Below are 19,079 nucleotides of genomic sequence, written 5' to 3'. Positions count from 1 at the left end.
GAACCAAAATGAGCTTGTCATCTGGCTTCTGCAACTTTTAACATGAAAAATCCAATGAGGAGAAGAAAAGCAAAGCCAAAGAGTCCATCCCAAAATCCGACAAACAAGCAAAATGAACAAAAAGCATTGAATTCAATTCTTTCTGATTTTAGAAACTGCATTAAAGAAGGGGTGCACCGGTCCTGGAGATACTGCAATACCAGGTCAATGCGTGGAGTGGACAGAGCAAGCTCTTTTTCCATCTCCCTGTTCTAAAAATCCATTTAATATATGGTCCCCAGATAGGGGACGTATCAGATATTAAACTGATAAGAACAGATACTACACTTGATCTTAGCCAAAAGGCCGAGAAGCGATAACCAGAATTGGTTTCCGACTACGGTGCCACCCAAGGATTCTGAAAAGTCCATTTGTGGAGATGGCCACCTTGACTCCCGTTAAGAAGACATGCTGTCAACCTCTAGATCCCTCACATGCCTGCACTTTTCGGCTTGCTGCTGCTGCAATCCACGCGTTTTAGATCTGCATAACTCCACCTCTTTTAGCACAGTACCCTCAACCCCCGGCTGTTCCCACCCGCCTCAACACCGTTGGAAGGGAGGAGAACCAATTAAGGCGGGGGGGGGGGTGGAACGAGCAGCTGTCTATCCTTAGCAGGAGGGTTGCTGATTAATTACCTCTCCTGCTGCTGCTGCTGCTGGCTGTCCAGCAGCAGACTGAAGGTGGCTGCTGCTGTGCGCAGGTATATAAAGGCTCAGAGCCTATTATGACACGCGCAGCCAGCGTTCCATTGCCACATTCCGTCTACTGCAGGCGGGATACCTGGATGGCTGAATGTCACTGAGAAGCTCACAGAGACCGCCATAAGCAACAGTTTAAAAGAATGCCACAGACTAATCAACCAAACTTTTTGGGTTGGTTTCTCTTTTATAGTCTGCAGGCATTAAATGAAAGAAGTCAGTGTTCCAGCAGAGGGAGACAACGTTTCAGAAAAGGCATTGTAGCAAACCAAAAAAGAAATTTTAAGCGCAGCAGAGTAACCAGCTCACATACCTGTTAGCTCAGGTGAGTTTAAAAGGCTGCTGTTGATAACAAGGGCATTTGCTAAATAGATGGTGTGTGTGCAACAATATACTGAAAGGTCAATTATATTGTGCAGCTTATCTCACCACCTGTAGTTATTTAGGTGAAAGCTCCAAAATGCTTGCCTAATATGTCTGTTTATCCAAAAGGAAGTATAGAGGGAGAGCTAGATAGATAGCATTGCATTACATTACATTACATGGCAATGCAATGCACAGTTGCTGAAGTTGAACCAAAATGAGCTTGTCATCTGGCTTCTGCAACTTTTAACATGAAAAATCCAATGAGGAGAAGAAAAGCAAAGCCAAAGAGTCCATCCCAAAATCCGACAAAGAAGCAAAATGAACAAAAAGCATTGAATTCAATTCTTTCTGATTTTAGAAACTGCATTAAAGAAGGGGTGCACCGGTCCTGGAGATACTGCAATACCAGGTCAATGCGTGGAGTGGACAGAGCAAGCTCTTTTTCCATCTCCCTGTTCTAAAAATCCATTTAATATATAGTCCCCAGATAGGGGACGTATCAGATATTAAACTGATAAGAACAGATACTACACTTGATCTTAGCCAAAAGGCCGAGAAGCGATAACCAGAATTGGTTTCCGACTACGGTGCCACCCAAGGATTCTGAAAAGTCCATTTGTGGAGATGGCCACCTGGACTCCCGTTAAGAAGACATGCTGTCAACCTCTAGATCCCTCACATGCCTGCACTTTTCGGCTTGCTGCTGCTGCAATCCACGCGTTTTAGATCTGCATAACTCCACCTCTTTTAGCACAGTACCCTCAACCCCCGGCTGTTCCCACCCGCCTCAACACCGTTGGAAGGGAGGAGAACCAATTAAGGCGGGGGGGGGGGTGGAACGAGCAGCTGTCTACCCTTAGCAGGAGGGTTGCTGATTAATTACCTCTCCTGCTGCTGCTGCTGCTGGCTGTCCAGCAGCAGACTGAAGGTGGCTGCTGCTGTGCGCAGGTATATAAAGGCTCAGAGCCTATTATGACACGCGCAGCCAGCGTTCCATTGCCACATTCCGTCTACTGCAGGCGGGATACCTGGATGGCTGAATGTCACTGAGAAGCTCACAGAGACCGCCATAAGCAACAGTTTAAAAGAATGCCACAGACTAATCAACCAAACTTTTTGGGTTGGTTTCTCTTTTATAGTCTGCAGGCATTAAATGAAAGAAGTCAGTGTTCCAGCAGAGGGAGACAACGTTTCAGAAAAGGCATTGTAGCAAACCAAAAAAGAAATTTTAAGCGCAGCAGAGTAACCAGCTCACATTCCTGTTAGCTCAGGTGAGTTTAAAAGGCTGCTGTTGATAACAAGGGCATTTGCTAAATAGATGGTGTGTGTGCAACAATATACTGAAAAGTCAATTATATTGTGCAGCTTATCTCACCACCTGTAGTTATTTAGGTGAAAGCTCCAAAATGCTTGCCTAATATGTCTGTTTATCCAAAAGGAAGTATAGAGGGAGAGCTAGATAGATAGCATTGCATTACATTACATTACATGGCAATGCAATGCACAGTTGCTGAAGTTGAACCAAAATGAGCTTGTCATCTGGCTTCTGCAACTTTTAACATGAAAAATCCAATGAGGAGAAGAAAAGCAAAGCCAAAGAGTCCATCCCAAAATCCGACAAACAAGCAAAATGAACAAAAAGCATTGAATTCAATTCTTTCTGATTTTAGAAACTGCATTAAAGAAGGGGTGCACCGGTCCTGGAGATACTGCAATACCAGGTCAACGCGTGGAGTGGACAGAGCAAGCTCTTTTTCCATCTCCCTGTTCTAAAAATCCATTTAATATATGGTCCCCAGATAGGGGACGTATCAGATATTAAACTGATAAGAACAGATACTACACTTGATCTTAGCCAAAAGGCCGAGAAGCGATAACCAGAATTGGTTTCCGACTACGGTGCCACCCAAGGATTCTGAAAAGTCCATTCGTGGAGATGGCCACCTGGACTCCCGTTAAGAAGACATGCTGTCAACCTCTAGATCCCTCACATGCCTGCACTTTTCGGCTTGCTGCTGCTGCAATCCACGCGTTTTAGATCTGCATAACTCCACCTCTTTTAGCACAGTACCCTCAACCCCCGGCTGTTCCCACCCGCCTCAACACCGTTGGAAGGGAGGAGAACCAATTAAGGCGGGGGGGGGGGGTGGAACGAGCAGCTGTCTACCCTTAGCAGGAGGGTTGCTGATTAATTACCTCTCCTGCTGCTGCTGCTGCTGGCTGTCCAGCAGCAGACTGAAGGTGGCTGCTGCTGTGCGCAGGTATATAAAGGCTCAGAGCCTATTATGACACGCGCAGCCAGCGTTCCATTGCCACATTCCGTCTACTGCAGGCGGGATACCTGGATGGCTGAATGTCACTGAGAAGCTCACAGAGACCGCCATAAGCAACAGTTTAAAAGAATGCCACAGACTAATCAACCAAACTTTTTGGGTTGGTTTCTCTTTTATAGTCTGCAGGCATTAAATGAAAGAAGTCAGTGTTCCAGCAGAGGGAGACAACGTTTCAGAAAAGGCATTGTAGCAAACCAAAAAAGAAATTTTAAGCGCAGCAGAGTAACCAGCTCACATACCTGTTAGCTCAGGTGAGTTTAAAAGGCTGCTGTTGATAACAAGGGCATTTGCTAAATAGATGGTGTGTGTGCAACAATATACTGAAAGGTCAATTATATTGTGCAGCTTATCTCACCACCTGTAGTTATTTAGGTGAAAGCTCCAAAATGCTTGCCTAATATGTCTGTTTATCCAAAAGGAAGTATAGAGGGAGAGCTAGATAGATAGCATTGCATTACATTACATTACATGGCAATGCAATGCACAGTTGCTGAAGTTGAACCAAAATGAGCTTGTCATCTGGCTTCTGCAACTTTTAACATGAAAAATCCAATGAGGAGAAGAAAAGCAAAGCCAAAGAGTCCATCCCAAAATCTGACAAACAAGCAAAATGAACAAAAAGCATTGAATTCAATTCTTTCTGATTTTAGAAACTGCATTAAAGAAGGGGTGCACCGGTCCTGGAGATACTGCAATACCAGGTCAATGCGTGGAGTGGACAGAGCAAGCTCTTTTTCCATCTCCCTGTTCTAAAAATCCATTTAATATATCGTCCCCAGATAGGGGACGTATCAGATATTAAACTGATAAGAACAGATACTACACTTGATCTTAGCCAAAAGGCCGAGAAGCGATAACCAGAATTGGTTTCCGACTACGGTGCCACCCAAGGATTCTGAAAAGTCCATTTGTGGAGATGGCCACCTGGACTCCCGTTAAGAAGACATGCTGTAAACCTCTAGATCCCTCACATGCCTGCACTTTTCGGCTTGCTGCTGCTGCAATCCACGCGTTTTAGATCTGCATAACTCCACCTCTTTTAGCACAGTACCCTCAACCCCCGGCTGTTCCCACCCGCCTCAACACCGTTGGAAGGGAGGAGAACCAATTAAGGCGGGGGGGGTGGAACGAGCAGCTGTCTACCCTTAGCAGGAGGGTTGCTGATTAATTACCTCTCCTGCTGCTGCTGCTGCTGGCTGTCCAGCAGCAGACTGAAGGTGGCTGCTGCTGTGCGCAGGTATATAAAGGCTCAGAGCCTATTATGACACGCGCAGCCAGCGTTCCATTGCCACATTCCGTCTACTGCAGGCGGGATACCTGGATGGCTGAATGTCACTGAGAAGCTCACAGAGACCGCCATAAGCAACAGTTTAAAAGAATGCCACAGACTAATCAACCAAACTTTTTGGGTTGGTTTCTCTTTTATAGTCTGCAGGCATTAAATGAAAGAAGTCAGTGTTCCAGCAGAGGGAGACAACGTTTCAGAAAAGGCATTGTAGCAAACCAAAAAAGAAATTTTAAGCGCAGCAGAGTAACCAGCTCACATACCTGTTAGCTCAGGTGAGTTTAAAAGGCTGCTGTTGATAACAAGGGCATTTGCTAAATAGATGGTGTGTGTGCAACAATATACTGAAAGGTCAATTATATTGTGCAGCTTATCTCACCACCTGTAGTTATTTAGGTGAAAGCTCCAAAATGCTTGCCTAATATGTCTGTTTATCCAAAAGGAAGTATAGAGGGAGAGCTAGATAGATAGCATTGCATTACATTACATTACATGGCAATGCAATGCACAGTTGCTGAAGTTGAACCAAAATGAGCTTGTCATCTGGCTTCTGCAACTTTTAACATGAAAAATCCAATGAGGAGAAGAAAAGCAAAGCCAAAGAGTCCATCCCAAAATCTGACAAACAAGCAAAATGAACAAAAAGCATTGAATTCAATTCTTTCTGATTTTAGAAACTGCATTAAAGAAGGGGTGCACCGGTCCTGGAGATACTGCAATACCAGGTCAATGCGTGGAGTGGACAGAGCAAGCTCTTTTTCCATCTCCCTGTTCTAAAAATCCATTTAATATATGGTCCCCAGATAGGGGACATATCAGATATTAAACTGATAAGAACAGATACTACACTTGATCTTAGCCAAAAGGCCGAGAAGCGATAACCAGAATTGGTTTCCGACTACGGTGCCACCCAAGGATTCTGAAAAGTCCATTTGTGGAGATGGCCACCTGGACTCCCGTTAAGAAGACATGCTGTCAACCTCTAGATCCCTCACATGCCTGCACTTTTCGGCTTGCTGCTGCTGCAATCCACGCGTTTTAGATCTGCATAACTCCACCTCTTTTAGCACAGTATCCTCAACCCCCGGCTGTTCCCACCCGCCTCAACATCGTTGGAAGGGAGGAGAACCAATTAAGGCGGGGGGGGGCGGGTGGAACGAGCAGCTGTCTACCCTTAGCAGGAGGGTTGCTGATTAATTACCTCTCCTGCTGCTGCTGCTGGCTGTCCAGCAGCAGACTGAAGGTGGCTGCTGCTGTGCGCAGGTATATAAAGGCTCAGAGCCTATTATGACACGCGCAGCCAGCGTTCCATTGCCACATTCCGTCTACTGCAGGCGGGATACCTGGATGGCTGAATGTCACTGAGAAGCTCACAGAGACCGCCATAAGCAACAGTTTAAAAGAATGCCACAGACTAATCAACCAAACTTTTGGGGTTGGTTTCTCTTTTATAGTCTGCAGGCATTAAATGAAAGAAGTCAGTGTTCCAGCAGAGGGAGACAACGTTTCAGAAAAGGCATTGTAGCAAACCAAAAAAGAAATTTTAAGCGCAGCAGAGTAACCAGCTCACATACCTGTTAGCTCAGGTGAGTTTAAAAGGCTGCTGTTGATAACAAGGGCATTTGCTAAATAGATGGTGTGTGTGCAACAATATACTGAAAGGTCAATTATATTGTGCAGCTTATCTCACCACCTGTAGTTATTTAGGTGAAAGCTCCAAAATGCTTGCCTAATATGTCTGTTTATCCAAAAGGAAGTATAGAGGGAGAGCTAGATAGATAGCATTGCATTACATTACATTACATGGCAATGCAATGCACAGTTGCTGAAGTTGAACCAAAATGAGCTTGTCATCTGGCTTCTGCAACTTTTAACATGAAAAATCCAATGAGGAGAAGAAAAGCAAAGCCAAAGAGTCCATCCAAAAATCCGACAAACAAGCAAAATGAACAAAAAGCATTGAATTCAATTCTTTCTGATTTTAGAAACTGCATTAAAGAAGGGGTGCACCGGTCCTGGAGATACTGCAATACCAGGTCAATGCGTGGAGTGGACAGAGCAAGCTCTTTTTCCATCTCCCTGTTCTAAAAATCCATTTAATATATGGTCCCCAGATAGGGGACGTATCAGATATTAAACTGATAAGAACAGATACTACACTTTATCTTTGCCAAAAGGCCGAGAAGCGATAACCAGAATTGGTTTCCGACTACGGTGCCACCCAAGGATTCTGAAAAGTCCATTTGTGGAGATGGCCACCTGGACTCCCGTTAAGAAGACATGCTGTCAACCTCTAGATCCCTCACATGCCTGCACTTTTCGGCTTGCTGCTGCTGCAATCCACGCGTTTTAGATCTGCATAACTCCACCTCTTTTAGCACAGTACCCTCAACCCCCGGCTGTTCCCACCTGCCTCAACACCGTTGGAAGGGAGGAGAACCAATTAAGGCGGGGGGGGGGGTGGAACGAGCAGCTGTCTACCCTTAGCAGGAGGGTTGCTGATTAATTACCTCTCCTGCTGCTGCTGCTGCTGGCTGTCCAGCAGCAGACTGAAGGTGGCTGCTGCTGTGCGCAGGTATATAAAGGCTCAGAGCCTATTATGACACGCGCAGCCAGCGTTCCATTGCCACATTCCGTCTACTGCAGGCGGGATACCTGGATGGCTGAATGTCACTGAGAAGCTCACAGAGACCGCCATAAGCAACAGTTTAAAAGAATGCCACAGACTAATCAACCAAACTTTTTGGGTTGGTTTCTCTTTTATAGTCTGCAGGCATTAAATGAAAGAAGTCAGTGTTCCAGCAGAGGGAGACAACGTTTCAGAAAAGGCATTGTAGCAAACCAAAAAAGAAATTTTAAGCGCAGCAGAGTAACCAGCTCACATACCTGTTAGCTCAGGTGAGTTTAAAAGGCTGCTGTTGATAACAAGGGCATTTGCTAAATAGATGGTGTGTGTGCAACAATATACTGAAAGGTCAATTATATTGTGCAGCTTATCTCACCACCTGTAGTTATTTAGGTGAAAGCTCCAAAATGCTTGCCTAATATGTCTGTTTATCCAAAAGGAAGTATAGAGGGAGAGCTAGATAGATAGCATTGCATTACATTACATTACATGGCAATGCAATGCACAGTTGCTGAAGTTGAACCAAAATGAGCTTGTCATCTGGCTTCTGCAACTTTTAACATGAAAAATCCAATGAGGAGAAGAAAAGCAAAGCCAAAGAGTCCATCCCAAAATGCGACAAACAAGCAAAATGAACTAAAAGCATTGAATTCAATTCTTTCTGATTTTAGAAACTGCATTAAAGAAGGGGTGCACCGGTCCTGGAGATACTGCAATACCAGGTCAATGCGTGGAGTGGACAGAGCAAGCTCTTTTTCCATCTCCCTGTTCTAAAAATCCATTTAATATATGGTCCCCAGATAGGGGACGTATCAGATATTAAACTGATAAGAACAGATACTACACTTGATCTTAGCCAAAAGGCCGAGAAGCGATAACCAGAATTGGTTTCCGACTACGGTGCCACCCAAGGATTCTGAAAAGTCCATTTGTGGAGATGGCCACCTGGACTCCCGTTAAGAAGACATGCTGTCAACCTCTAGATCCCTCACATGCCTGCACTTTTCGGCTTGCTGCTGCTGCAATCCACGCGTTTTAGATCTGCATAACTCCACCTCTTTTAGCACAGTACCCTCAACCCCCGGCTGTTCCCACCCGCCTCAACACCGTTGGAAGGGAGGAGAACCAATTAAGGCGGGGGGGGGGTGGAACGAGCAGCTGTCTACCCTTAGCAGGAGGGTTGCTGATTAATTACCTCTCCTGCTGCTGCTGCTGCTGGCTGTCCAGCAGCAGACTGAAGGTGGCTGCTGCTGTGCGCAGGTATATAAAGGCTCAGAGCCTATTATGACACGCGCAGCCAGCGTTCCATTGCCACATTCCGTCTACTGCAGGCGGGATACCTGGATGGCTGAATGTCACTGAGAAGCTCACAGAGACCGCCATAAGCAACAGTTTAAAAGAATGCCACAGACTAATCAACCAAACTTTTTGGGTTGGTTTCTCTTTTATAGTCTGCAGGCATTAAATGAAAGAAGTCAGTGTTCCAGCAGAGGGAGACAACGTTTCAGAAAAGGCATTGTAGCAAACCAAAAAAGAAATTTTAAGCGCAGCAGAGTAACCAGCTCACATACCTGTTAGCTCAGGTGAGTTTAAAAGGCTGCTGTTGATAACAAGGGCATTTGCTAAATAGATGGTGTGTGTGCAACAATATACTGAAAGGTCAATTATATTGTGCAGCTTATCTCACCACCTGTAGTTATTTAGGTGAAAGCTCCAAAATGCTTGCCTAATATGTCTGTTTATCCAAAAGGAAGTATAGAGGGAGAGCTAGATAGATAGCATTGCATTACATTACATTACATGGCAATGCAATGCACAGTTGCTGAAGTTGAACCAAAATGAGCTTGTCATCTGGCTTCTGCAACTTTTAACATGAAAAATCCAATGAGGAGAAGAAAAGCAAAGCCAAAGAGTCCATCCCAAAATCCGACAAACAAGCAAAATGAACAAAAAGCATTGAATTCAATTCTTTCTGATTTTAGAAACTGCATTAAAGAAGGGGTGCACCGGTCCTGGAGATACTGCAATACCAGGTCAATGCGTGGAGTGGACAGAGCAAGCTCTTTTTCCATCTCCCTGTTCTAAAAATCCATTTAATGTATGGTCCCCAGATAGGGGACGTATCAGATATTAAACTGATAAGAACAGATACTACACTTGATCTTAGCCAAAAGGCCGAGAAGCGATAACCAGAATTGGTTTCCGACTACGGTGCCACCCAAGGATTCTGAAAAGTCCATTTGTGGAGATGGCCACCTGGACTCCCGTTAAGAAGACATGCTGTCAACCTCTAGATCCCTCACATGCCTGCACTTTTCGGCTTGCTGCTGCTGCAATCCACGCGTTTTAGATCTGCATAACTCCACCTCTTTTAGCACAGTACCCTCAACCCCCGGCTGTTCCCACCCGCCTCAACACCGTTGGAAGGGAGGAGAACCAATTAAGGCGGGGAGGGGGGGTGGAACGAGCAGCTGTCTACCCTTAGCAGGAGGGTTGCTGATTAATTACCTCTCCTGCTGCTGCTGCTGCTGGCTGTCCAGCAGCAGACTGAAGGTGGCTGCTGCTGTGCGCAGGTATATAAAGGCTCAGAGCCTATTATGACACGCGCAGCCAGCGTTCCATTGCCACATTCCGTCTACTGCAGGCGGGATACCTGGATGGCTGAATGTCACTGAGAAGCTCACAGAGACCGCCATAAGCAACAGTTTAAAAGAATGCCACAGACTAATCAACCAAACTTTTTGGGTTGGTTTCTCTTTTATAGTCTGCAGGCATTAAATGAAAGAAGTCAGTGTTCCAGCAGAGGGAGACAACGTTTCAGAAAAGGCATTGTAGCAAACCAAAAAAGAAATTTTAAGCGCAGCAGAGTAACCAGCTCACATACCTGTTAGCTCAGGTGAGTTTAAAAGGCTGCTGTTGATAACAAGGGCATTTGCTAAATAGATGGTGTGTGTGCAACAATATACTGAAAGGTCAATTATATTGTGCAGCTTATCTCACCACCTGTAGTTATTTAGGTGAAAGCTCCAAAATGCTTGCCTAATATGTCTGTTTATCCAAAAGGAAGTATAGAGGGAGAGCTAGATAGATAGCATTGCATTACATTACATTACATGGCAATGCAATGCACAGTTGCTGAAGTTGAACCAAAATGAGCTTGTCATCTGGCTTCTGCAACTTTTAACATGAAAAATCCAATGAGGAGAAGAAAAGCAAAGCCAAAGAGTCCATCCCAAAATCCGACAAACAAGCAAAATGAACAAAAAGCATTGAATTCAATTCTTTCTGATTTTAGAAACTGCATTAAAGAAGGGGTGCACCGGTCCTGGAGATACTGCAATACCAGGTCAATGCGTGGAGTGGACAGAGCAAGCTCTTTTTCCATCTCCCTGTTCTAAAAATCCATTTAATGTATGGTCCCCAGATAGGGGACGTATCAGATATTAAACTGATAAGAACAGATACTACACTTGATCTTAGCCAAAAGGCCGAGAAGCGATAACCAGAATTGGTTTCCGACTACGGTGCCACCCAAGGATTCTGAAAAGTCCATTTGTGGAGATGGCCACCTGGACTCCCGTTAAGAAGACATGCTGTCAACCTCTAGATCCCTCACATGCCTGCACTTTTCGGCTTGCTGCTGCTGCAATCCACGCGTTTTAGATCTGCATAACTCCACCTCTTTTAGCACAGTACCCTCAACCCCCGGCTGTTCCCACCCGCCTCAACACCGTTGGAAGGGAGGAGAACCAATTAAGGCGGGGAGGGGGGGTGGAACGAGCAGCTGTCTACCCTTAGCAGGAGGGTTGCTGATTAATTACCTCTCCTGCTGCTGCTGCTGCTGGCTGTCCAGCAGCAGACTGAAGGTGGCTGCTGCTGTGCGCAGGTATATAAAGGCTCAGAGCCTATTATGACACGCGCAGCCAGCGTTCCATTGCCACATTCCGTCTACTGCAGGCGGGATACCTGGATGGCTGAATGTCACTGAGAAGCTCACAGAGACCGCCATAAGCAACAGTTTAAAAGAATGCCACAGACTAATCAACCAAACTTTTTGGGTTGGTTTCTCTTTTATAGTCTGCAGGCATTAAATGAAAGAAGTCAGTGTTCCAGCAGAGGGAGACAACGTTTCAGAAAAGGCATTGTAGCAAACCAAGAAAGAAATTTTAAGCGCAGCAGAGTAACCAGCTCACATACCTGTTAGCTCAGGTGAGTTTAAAAGGCTGCTGTTGATAACAAGGGCATTTGCTAAATAGATGGTGTGTGTGCAACAATATACTGAAAGGTCAATTATATTGTGCAGCTTATCTCACCACCTGTAGTTATTTAGGTGAAAGCTCCAAAATGCTTGCCTAATATGTCTGTTTATCCAAAAGGAAGTATAGAGGGAGAGCTAGATAGATAGCATTGCATTACATTACATTACATGGCAATGCAATGCACAGTTGCTGAAGTTGAACCAAAATGAGCTTGTCATCTGGCTTCTGCAACTTTTAACATGAAAAATCCAATGAGGAGAAGAAAAGCAAAGCCAAAGAGTCCATCCCAAAATCCGACAAACAAGCAAAATGAACAAAAAGCATTGAATTCAATTCTTTCTGATTTTAGAAACTGCATTAAAGAAGGGGTGCACCGGTCCTGGAGATACTGCAATACCAGGTCAATGCGTGGAGTGGACAGAGCAAGCTCTTTTTCCATCTCCCTGTTCTAAAAATCCATTTAATATATGGTCCCCAGATAGGGGACGTATCAGATATTAAACTGATAAGAACAGATACTACACTTGATCTTAGCCAAAAGGCCGAGAAGCGATAACCAGAATTGGTTTCCGACTACGGTGCCACCCAAGGATTCTGAAAAGTCCATTTGTGGAGATGGCCACCTGGACTCCCGTTAAGAAGACATGCTGTCAACCTCTAGATCCCTCACATGCCTGCACTTTTCGGCTTGCTGCTGCTGCAATCCACGCGTTTTAGATCTGCATAACTCCACCTCTTTTAGCACAGTACCCTCAACCCCCGGCTGTTCCCACCCGCCTCAACACCGTTGGAAGGGAGGAGAACCAATTAAGGCGGGGGGGGGGGTGGAACGAGCAGCTGTCTACCCTTAGCAGGAGGGTTGCTGATTAATTACCTCTCCTGCTGCTGCTGCTGCTGGCTGTCCAGCAGCAGACTGAAGGTGGCTGCTGCTGTGCGCAGGTATATAAAGGCTCAGAGCCTATTATGACACGCGCAGCCAGCGTTCCATTGCCACATTCCGTCTACTGCAGGCGGGATACCTGGATGGCTGAATGTCACTGAGAAGCTCACAGAGACCGCCATAAGCAACAGTTTAAAAGAATGCCACAGACTAATCAACCAAACTTTTTGGGTTGGTTTCTCTTTTATAGTCTGCAGGCATTAAATGAAAGAAGTCAGTGTTCCAGCAGAGGGAGACAACGTTTCAGAAAAGGCATTGTAGCAAACCAAAAAAGAAATTTTAAGCGCAGCAGAGTAACCAGCTCACATACCTGTTAGCTCAGGTGAGTTTAAAAGGCTGCTGTTGATAACAAGGGCATTTGCTAAATAGATGGTGTGTGTGCAACAATATACTGAAAGGTCAATTATATTGTGCAGCTTATCTCACCACCTGTAGTTATTTAGGTGAAAGCTCCAAAATGCTTGCCTAATATGTCTGTTTATCCAAAAGGAAGTATAGAGGGAGAGCTAGATAGATAGCATTGCATTACATTACATTACATGGCAATGCAATGCACAGTTGCTGAAGTTGAACCAAAATGAGCTTGTCATCTGGCTTCTGCAACTTTTAACATGAAAAATCCAATGAGGAGAAGAAAAGCAAAGCCAAAGAGTCCATCCCAAAATCCGACAAACAAGCAAAATGAACAAAAAGCATTGAATTCAATTCTTTCTGATTTTAGAAACTGCATTAAAGAAGGGGTGCACCGGTCCTGGAGATACTGCAATACCAGGTCAATGCGTGGAGTGGACAGAGCAAGCTCTTTTTCCATCTCCCTGTTCTAAAAATCCATTTAATGTATGGTCCCCAGATAGGGGACGTATCAGATATTAAACTGATAAGAACAGATACTACACTTGATCTTAGCCAAAAGGCCGAGAAGCGATAACCAGAATTGGTTTCCGACTACGGTGCCACCCAAGGATTCTGAAAAGTCCATTTGTGGAGATGGCCACCTGGACTCCCGTTAAGAAGACATGCTGTCAACCTCTAGATCCCTCACATGCCTGCACTTTTCGGCTTGCTGCTGCTGCAATCCACGCGTTTTAGATCTGCATAACTCCACCTCTTTTAGCACAGTACCCTCAACCCCCGGCTGTTCCCACCCGCCTCAACACCGTTGGAAGGGAGGAGAACCAATTAAGGCGGGGAGGGGGGGTGGAACGAGCAGCTGTCTACCCTTAGCAGGAGGGTTGCTGATTAATTACCTCTCCTGCTGCTGCTGCTGCTGGCTGTCCAGCAGCAGACTGAAGGTGGCTGCTGCTGTGCGCAGGTATATAAAGGCTCAGAGCCTATTATGACACGCGCAGCCAGCGTTCCATTGCCACATTCCGTCTACTGCAGGCGGGATACCTGGATGGCTGAATGTCACTGAGAAGCTCACAGAGACCGCCATAAGCAACAGTTTAAAAGAATGCCACAGACTAATCAACCAAACTTTTTGGGTTGGTTTCTCTTTTATAGTCTGCAGGCATTAAATGAAAGAAGTCAGTGTTCCAGCAGAGGGAGACAACGTTTCAGAAAAGGCATTGTAGCAAACCAAGAAAGAAATTTTAAGCGCAGCAGAGTAACCAGCTCACATACCTGTTAGCTCAGGTGAGTTTAAAAGGCTGCTGTTGATAACAAGGGCATTTGCTAAATAGATGGTGTGTGTGCAACAATATACTGAAAGGTCAATTATATTGTGCAGCTTATCTCACCACCTGTAGTTATTTAGGTGAAAGCTCCAAAATGCTTGCCTAATATGTCTGTTTATCCAAAAGGAAGTATAGAGGGAGAGCTAGATAGATAGCATTGCATTACATTACATTACATGGCAATGCAATGCACAGTTGCTGAAGTTGAACCAAAATGAGCTTGTCATCTGGCTTCTGCAACTTTTAACATGAAAAATCCAATGAGGAGAAGAAAAGCAAAGCCAAAGAGTCCATCCCAAAATCCGACAAACAAGCAAAATGAACAAAAAGCATTGAATTCAATTCTTTCTGATTTTAGAAACTGCATTAAAGAAGGGGTGCACCGGTCCTGGAGATACTGCAATACCAGGTCAATGCGTGGAGTGGACAGAGCAAGCTCTTTTTCCATCTCCCTGTTCTAAAAATCCATTTAATATATGGTCCCCAGATAGGGGACGTATCAGATATTAAACTGATAAGAACAGATACTACACTTGATCTTAGCCAAAAGGCCGAGAAGCGATAACCAGAATTGGTTTCCGACTACGGTGCCACCCAAGGATTCTGAAAAGTCCATTTGTGGAGATGGCCACCTGGACTCCCGTTAAGAAGACATGCTGTCAACCTCTAGATCCCTCACATGCCTGCACTTTTCGGCTTGCTGCTGCTGCAATCCACGCGTTTTAGATCTGCATAACTCCACCTCTTTTAGCACAGTACCCTCAACCCCCGGCTGTTCCCACCCGCCTCAACACCGTTGGAAGGGAGGAGAACCAATTAAGGCGGGGGGGGGGTGGAACGAGCAGCTGTCTACCCTTAGCAGGAGGGTTGCTGATTAATTACCTCTCCTGCTGCTGCTGCTGCTGGCTGTCCAGCAGCAGACTGAAGGTGGCTGCTGCTGTGCGCAGGTATATAAAGGCTCAGAGCCTATTATGACACGCGCAGCCAGCGTTCCATTGCCACATTCCGTCTACTGCAGGCGGGATACCTGGATGGCTGAATGTCACTGAGAAGCTCACAGAGACCGCCATAAGCAACAGTTTAAAAGAATGCCACAGACTAATCAACCAAACTTTTTGGGTTGGTTTCTCTTTTATAGTCTGCAGGCATTAAATGAAAGAAGTCAGTGTTCCAGCAGAGGGAGACAACGTTTCAGAAAAGGCATTGTAGCAAACCAAAAAAGAAATTTTAAGCGCAGCAGAGTAACCAGCTCACAAACCTGTTAGCTCAGGTGAGTTTAAAAGGCTGCTGTTGATAACAAGGGCATTTGCTAAATAGATGGTGTGTGTGCAACAATATACTGAAAGGTCAATTATATTGTGCAGCTTATCTCACCACCTGTAGTTATTTAGGTGAAAGCTCCAAAATGCTTGCCTAATATGTCTGTTTATCCAAAAGGAAGTATAGAGGGAGAGCTAGATAGATAGCATTGCATTACATTACATTACATGGCAATGCAATGCACAGTTGCTGAAGTTGAACCAAAATGAGCTTGTCATCTGGCTTCTGCAACTTTTAACATGAAAAATCCAATGAGGAGAAGAAAAGCAAAGCCAAAGAGTCCATCCCAAAATCCGACAAACAAGCAAAATGAACAAAAAGCATTGAATTCAATTCTTTCTGATTTTAGAAACTGCATTAAAGAAGGGGTGCACCGGTCCTGGAGATACTGCAATACCAGGTCAATGCGTGGAGTGGACAGAGCAAGCTCTTTTTCCATCTCCCTGTTCTAAAAATCCATTTAATATATGGTCCCCAGATAGGGGACGTATCAGATATTAAACTGATAAGAACAGATACTACACTTGATCTTAGCCAAAAGGCCGAGAAGCGATAACCAGAATTGGTTTCCGACTACGGTGCCACCCAAGGATTCTGAAAAGTCCATTTGTGGAGATGGCCACCTGGACTCCCGTTAAGAAGACATGCTGTCAACCTCTAGATCCCTCACATGCCTGCACTTTTCGGCTTGCTGCTGCTGCAATCCACGCGTTTTAGATCTGCATAACTCCACCTCTTTTAGCACAGTACCCTCAACCCCCGGCTGTTCCCACCCGCCTCAACACCGTTGGAAGGGAGGAGAACCAATTAAGGCGGGGGGGGGGTGGAACGAGCAGCTGTCTACCCTTAGCAGGAGGGTTGCTGATTAATTACCTCTCCTGCTGCTGCTGCTGGCTGTCCAGCAGCAGACTGAAGGTGGCTGCTGCTGTGCGCAGGTATATAAAGGCTCAGAGCCTATTATGACACGCGCAGCCAGCGTTCCATTGCCACATTCCGTCTACTGCAGGCGGGATACCTGGATGGCTGAATGTCACTGAGAAGCTCACAGAGACCGCCATAAGCAACAGTTTAAAAGAATGCCACAGACTAATCAACCAAACTTTTTGGGTTGGTTTCTCTTTTATAGTCTGCAGGCATTAAATGAAAGAAGTCAGTGTTCCAGCAGAGGGAGACAACGTTTCAGAAAAGGCATTGTAGCAAACCAAAAAAGAAATTTTAAGCGCAGCAGAGTAACCAGCTCACATACCTGTTAGCTCAGGTGAGTTTAAAAGGCTGCTGTTGATAACAAGGGCATTTGCTAAATAGATGGTGTGTGTGCAACAATATACTGAAAGGTCAATTATATTGTGCAGCTTATCTCACCACCTGTAGTTATTTAGGTGAAAGCTCCAAAATGCTTGCCTAATATGTCTGTTTATCCAAAAGGAAGTATAGAGGGAGAGCTAGATAGATAGCATTGCATTACATTACATTACATGGCAATGCAATGCACAGTTGCTGAAGTTGAACCAAAATGAGCTTGTCATCTGGCTTCTGCAACTTTTAACATGAAAAATCCAATGAGGAGAAAAAAAGCAAAGCCAAAGAGTCCATCCCAATATCCGACAAACAAGCAAAATGAACAAAAAGCATTGAATTCAATTCTTTCTGATTTTAGAAACTGCATTAAAGAAGGGGTGCACCGGTCCTGGAGATACTGCAATACCAGGTCAATGCGTGGAGTGGACAGAGCAAGCTCTTTTTCCATCTCCCTGTTCTAAAAATCCATTTAATATATGGTCCCCAGATAGGGGACGTATCAGATATTAAACTGATAAGAACAGATACTACACTTGATCTTAGCCAAAAGTCCGAGAAGAGATAACCAGAATTGGTTTCCGACTACGGTGCCACCCAAGGATTCTGAAAAGTCCATTTGTGGAGATGGCCACCTGGACTCCCGTTAAGAAGACATGCTGTCAACCTCTAGATCCCTCACATGCCTGCACTTTTCGGCTTGCTGCTGCTGCAATCCACGCGTTTTAGATCTGCATAACTCCACCTCTTTTAGCACAGTACCCTCAACCCCCGGCTGTTCCCACCCGCCTCAACACCGTTGGAAGGGAGGAGAACCAATTAAGGCGGGATGGGGGGGGGGGTGGAACGAGCAGCTGTCTACCCTTAGCAGGAGGGTTGCTGATTAATTACCTCTCCTGCTGCTGCTGCTGCTGGCTGTCCAGCAGCAGACTGAAGGTGGCTGCTGCTGTGCGCAGGTATATAAAGGCTCAGAGCCTATTATGACACGCGCAGCCAGCGTTCCATTGCCACATTCCGTCTACTGCAGGCGGGATACCTGGATGGCTGAATGTCACTGAGAAGCTCACAGAGACCGCCATAAGCAACAGTTTAAAAGAATGCCACAGACTAATCAACCAAACTTTTTGGGTTGGTTTCTCTTTTATAGTCTGCAGGCATTAAATGAAAGAAGTCAGTGTTCCAGCAGAGGGAGACAACGTTTCAGAAAAGGCATTGTAGCAAACCAAAAAAGAAATTTTAAGCGCAGCAGAGTAACCAGCTCACATACCTGTTAGCTCAGGTGAGTTTAAAAGGCTGCTGTTGATAACAAGGGCATTTGCTAAATAGATGGTGTGTGTGCAACAATATACTGAAAGGTCAATTATATTGTGCAGCTTATCTCACCACCTGTAGTTATTTAGGTGAAAGCTCCAAAATGCTTGCCTAATATGTCTGTTTATCCAAAAGGAAGTATAGAGGGAGAGCTAGATAGATAGCATTGCATTACATTACATTACATGGCAATGCAATGCACAGTTGCTGAAGTTGAACCAAAATGAGCTTGTCATCTGGCTTCTGCAACTTTTAACATGAAAAATCCAATGAGGAGAAGAAAAGCAAAGCCAAAGAGTCCATCCCAAAATCCGACAAACAAGCAAAATGAACAAAAAGCATTGAATTCAATTCTTTCTGATTTTAGAAACTGCATTAAAGAAGGGGTGCACCGGTCCTGGAGATACTGCAATACCAGGTCAATGCGTGGAGTGGACAGAGCAAGCTCTTTTTCCATCTCCCTGTTCTAAAAATCCATTTAATATATGGTCCCCAGATAGGGGACGTATCAGATATTAAACTGATAAGAACAGATACTACACTTGATCTTAGCCAAAAGGCCGAGAAGCGATAACCAGAATTGGTTTCCGACTACGGTGCCACCCAAGGATTCTGAAAAGTCCATTTGTGGAGATGGCCACCTGGACTCCCGTTAAGAAGACATGCTGTCAACCTCTAGATCCCTCACATGCCTGCACTTTTCGGCTTGCTGCTGCTGCAATCCACGCGTTTTAGATCTGCATAACTCCACCTCTTTTAGCACAGTACCCTCAACCCCCGGCTGTTCCCACCCGCCTCAACACCGTTGGAAGGGAGGAGAACCAATTAAGGCGGGGGGGGGGGGTGGAACGAGCAGCTGTCTACCCTTAGCAGGAGGGTTGCTGATTAATTACCTCTCCTGCTGCTGCTGCTGCTGGCTGTCCAGCA

The 19,079-nt window shown here is 45.2% G+C and overlaps 15 non-coding genes across 15 annotated transcripts; all 15 read right to left on the bottom strand.

The window, feature by feature from the left end:
* Positions 1 to 166: 166 nt before the first annotated feature.
* On the bottom strand, positions 167 to 357 carry LOC141237691 (U2 spliceosomal RNA). Its single transcript, XR_012303219.1, has one exon. It is a non-coding gene; the product is annotated as a U2 spliceosomal RNA (small nuclear RNA).
* Positions 358 to 1,478: 1,121 nt separating this feature from the next.
* Positions 1,479 to 1,669, bottom strand: LOC141237546 (U2 spliceosomal RNA). The gene has a single exon (XR_012303078.1). It is a non-coding gene; the product is annotated as a U2 spliceosomal RNA (small nuclear RNA).
* Positions 1,670 to 2,790: 1,121 nt separating this feature from the next.
* LOC141237856 (U2 spliceosomal RNA) lies at positions 2,791 to 2,981 on the bottom strand. Its single transcript, XR_012303379.1, has one exon. It is a non-coding gene; the product is annotated as a U2 spliceosomal RNA (small nuclear RNA).
* Positions 2,982 to 4,103: 1,122 nt separating this feature from the next.
* LOC141237826 (U2 spliceosomal RNA) lies at positions 4,104 to 4,294 on the bottom strand. The gene has a single exon (XR_012303350.1). It is a non-coding gene; the product is annotated as a U2 spliceosomal RNA (small nuclear RNA).
* A 1,118-nt stretch (positions 4,295 to 5,412) lies between these two features.
* LOC141237459 (U2 spliceosomal RNA) lies at positions 5,413 to 5,603 on the bottom strand. The gene has a single exon (XR_012302995.1). It is a non-coding gene; the product is annotated as a U2 spliceosomal RNA (small nuclear RNA).
* A 1,120-nt stretch (positions 5,604 to 6,723) lies between these two features.
* Positions 6,724 to 6,914, bottom strand: LOC141237407 (U2 spliceosomal RNA). Its single transcript, XR_012302956.1, has one exon. It is a non-coding gene; the product is annotated as a U2 spliceosomal RNA (small nuclear RNA).
* A 1,121-nt stretch (positions 6,915 to 8,035) lies between these two features.
* LOC141237679 (U2 spliceosomal RNA) lies at positions 8,036 to 8,226 on the bottom strand. Its single transcript, XR_012303208.1, has one exon. It is a non-coding gene; the product is annotated as a U2 spliceosomal RNA (small nuclear RNA).
* A 1,120-nt stretch (positions 8,227 to 9,346) lies between these two features.
* LOC141237860 (U2 spliceosomal RNA) lies at positions 9,347 to 9,537 on the bottom strand. Its single transcript, XR_012303383.1, has one exon. It is a non-coding gene; the product is annotated as a U2 spliceosomal RNA (small nuclear RNA).
* A 1,122-nt stretch (positions 9,538 to 10,659) lies between these two features.
* On the bottom strand, positions 10,660 to 10,850 carry LOC141237859 (U2 spliceosomal RNA). Its single transcript, XR_012303382.1, has one exon. It is a non-coding gene; the product is annotated as a U2 spliceosomal RNA (small nuclear RNA).
* Positions 10,851 to 11,972: 1,122 nt separating this feature from the next.
* On the bottom strand, positions 11,973 to 12,163 carry LOC141237667 (U2 spliceosomal RNA). Its single transcript, XR_012303197.1, has one exon. It is a non-coding gene; the product is annotated as a U2 spliceosomal RNA (small nuclear RNA).
* A 1,121-nt stretch (positions 12,164 to 13,284) lies between these two features.
* LOC141237858 (U2 spliceosomal RNA) lies at positions 13,285 to 13,475 on the bottom strand. Its single transcript, XR_012303381.1, has one exon. It is a non-coding gene; the product is annotated as a U2 spliceosomal RNA (small nuclear RNA).
* A 1,122-nt stretch (positions 13,476 to 14,597) lies between these two features.
* On the bottom strand, positions 14,598 to 14,788 carry LOC141237655 (U2 spliceosomal RNA). Its single transcript, XR_012303185.1, has one exon. It is a non-coding gene; the product is annotated as a U2 spliceosomal RNA (small nuclear RNA).
* A 1,120-nt stretch (positions 14,789 to 15,908) lies between these two features.
* LOC141237644 (U2 spliceosomal RNA) lies at positions 15,909 to 16,099 on the bottom strand. Its single transcript, XR_012303174.1, has one exon. It is a non-coding gene; the product is annotated as a U2 spliceosomal RNA (small nuclear RNA).
* A 1,117-nt stretch (positions 16,100 to 17,216) lies between these two features.
* Positions 17,217 to 17,407, bottom strand: LOC141237402 (U2 spliceosomal RNA). The gene has a single exon (XR_012302951.1). It is a non-coding gene; the product is annotated as a U2 spliceosomal RNA (small nuclear RNA).
* A 1,126-nt stretch (positions 17,408 to 18,533) lies between these two features.
* LOC141237632 (U2 spliceosomal RNA) lies at positions 18,534 to 18,724 on the bottom strand. Its single transcript, XR_012303163.1, has one exon. It is a non-coding gene; the product is annotated as a U2 spliceosomal RNA (small nuclear RNA).
* Between the last annotated feature and the right edge of the window lie 355 nt (positions 18,725 to 19,079).

The sequence above is a fragment of the Phyllobates terribilis genome, unplaced genomic scaffold (assembly GCF_046119375.1).
Source record: "Phyllobates terribilis strain yellow unplaced genomic scaffold, ASM4611937v1 Scaffold_734__1_contigs__length_741531, whole genome shotgun sequence".
NCBI classification, from domain to species: Eukaryota; Metazoa; Chordata; class Amphibia; order Anura; family Dendrobatidae; genus Phyllobates; species Phyllobates terribilis.
Note: the sequence above shows the minus strand (reverse complement) of the source record. Positions and strands in the feature narration are given on the sequence as shown.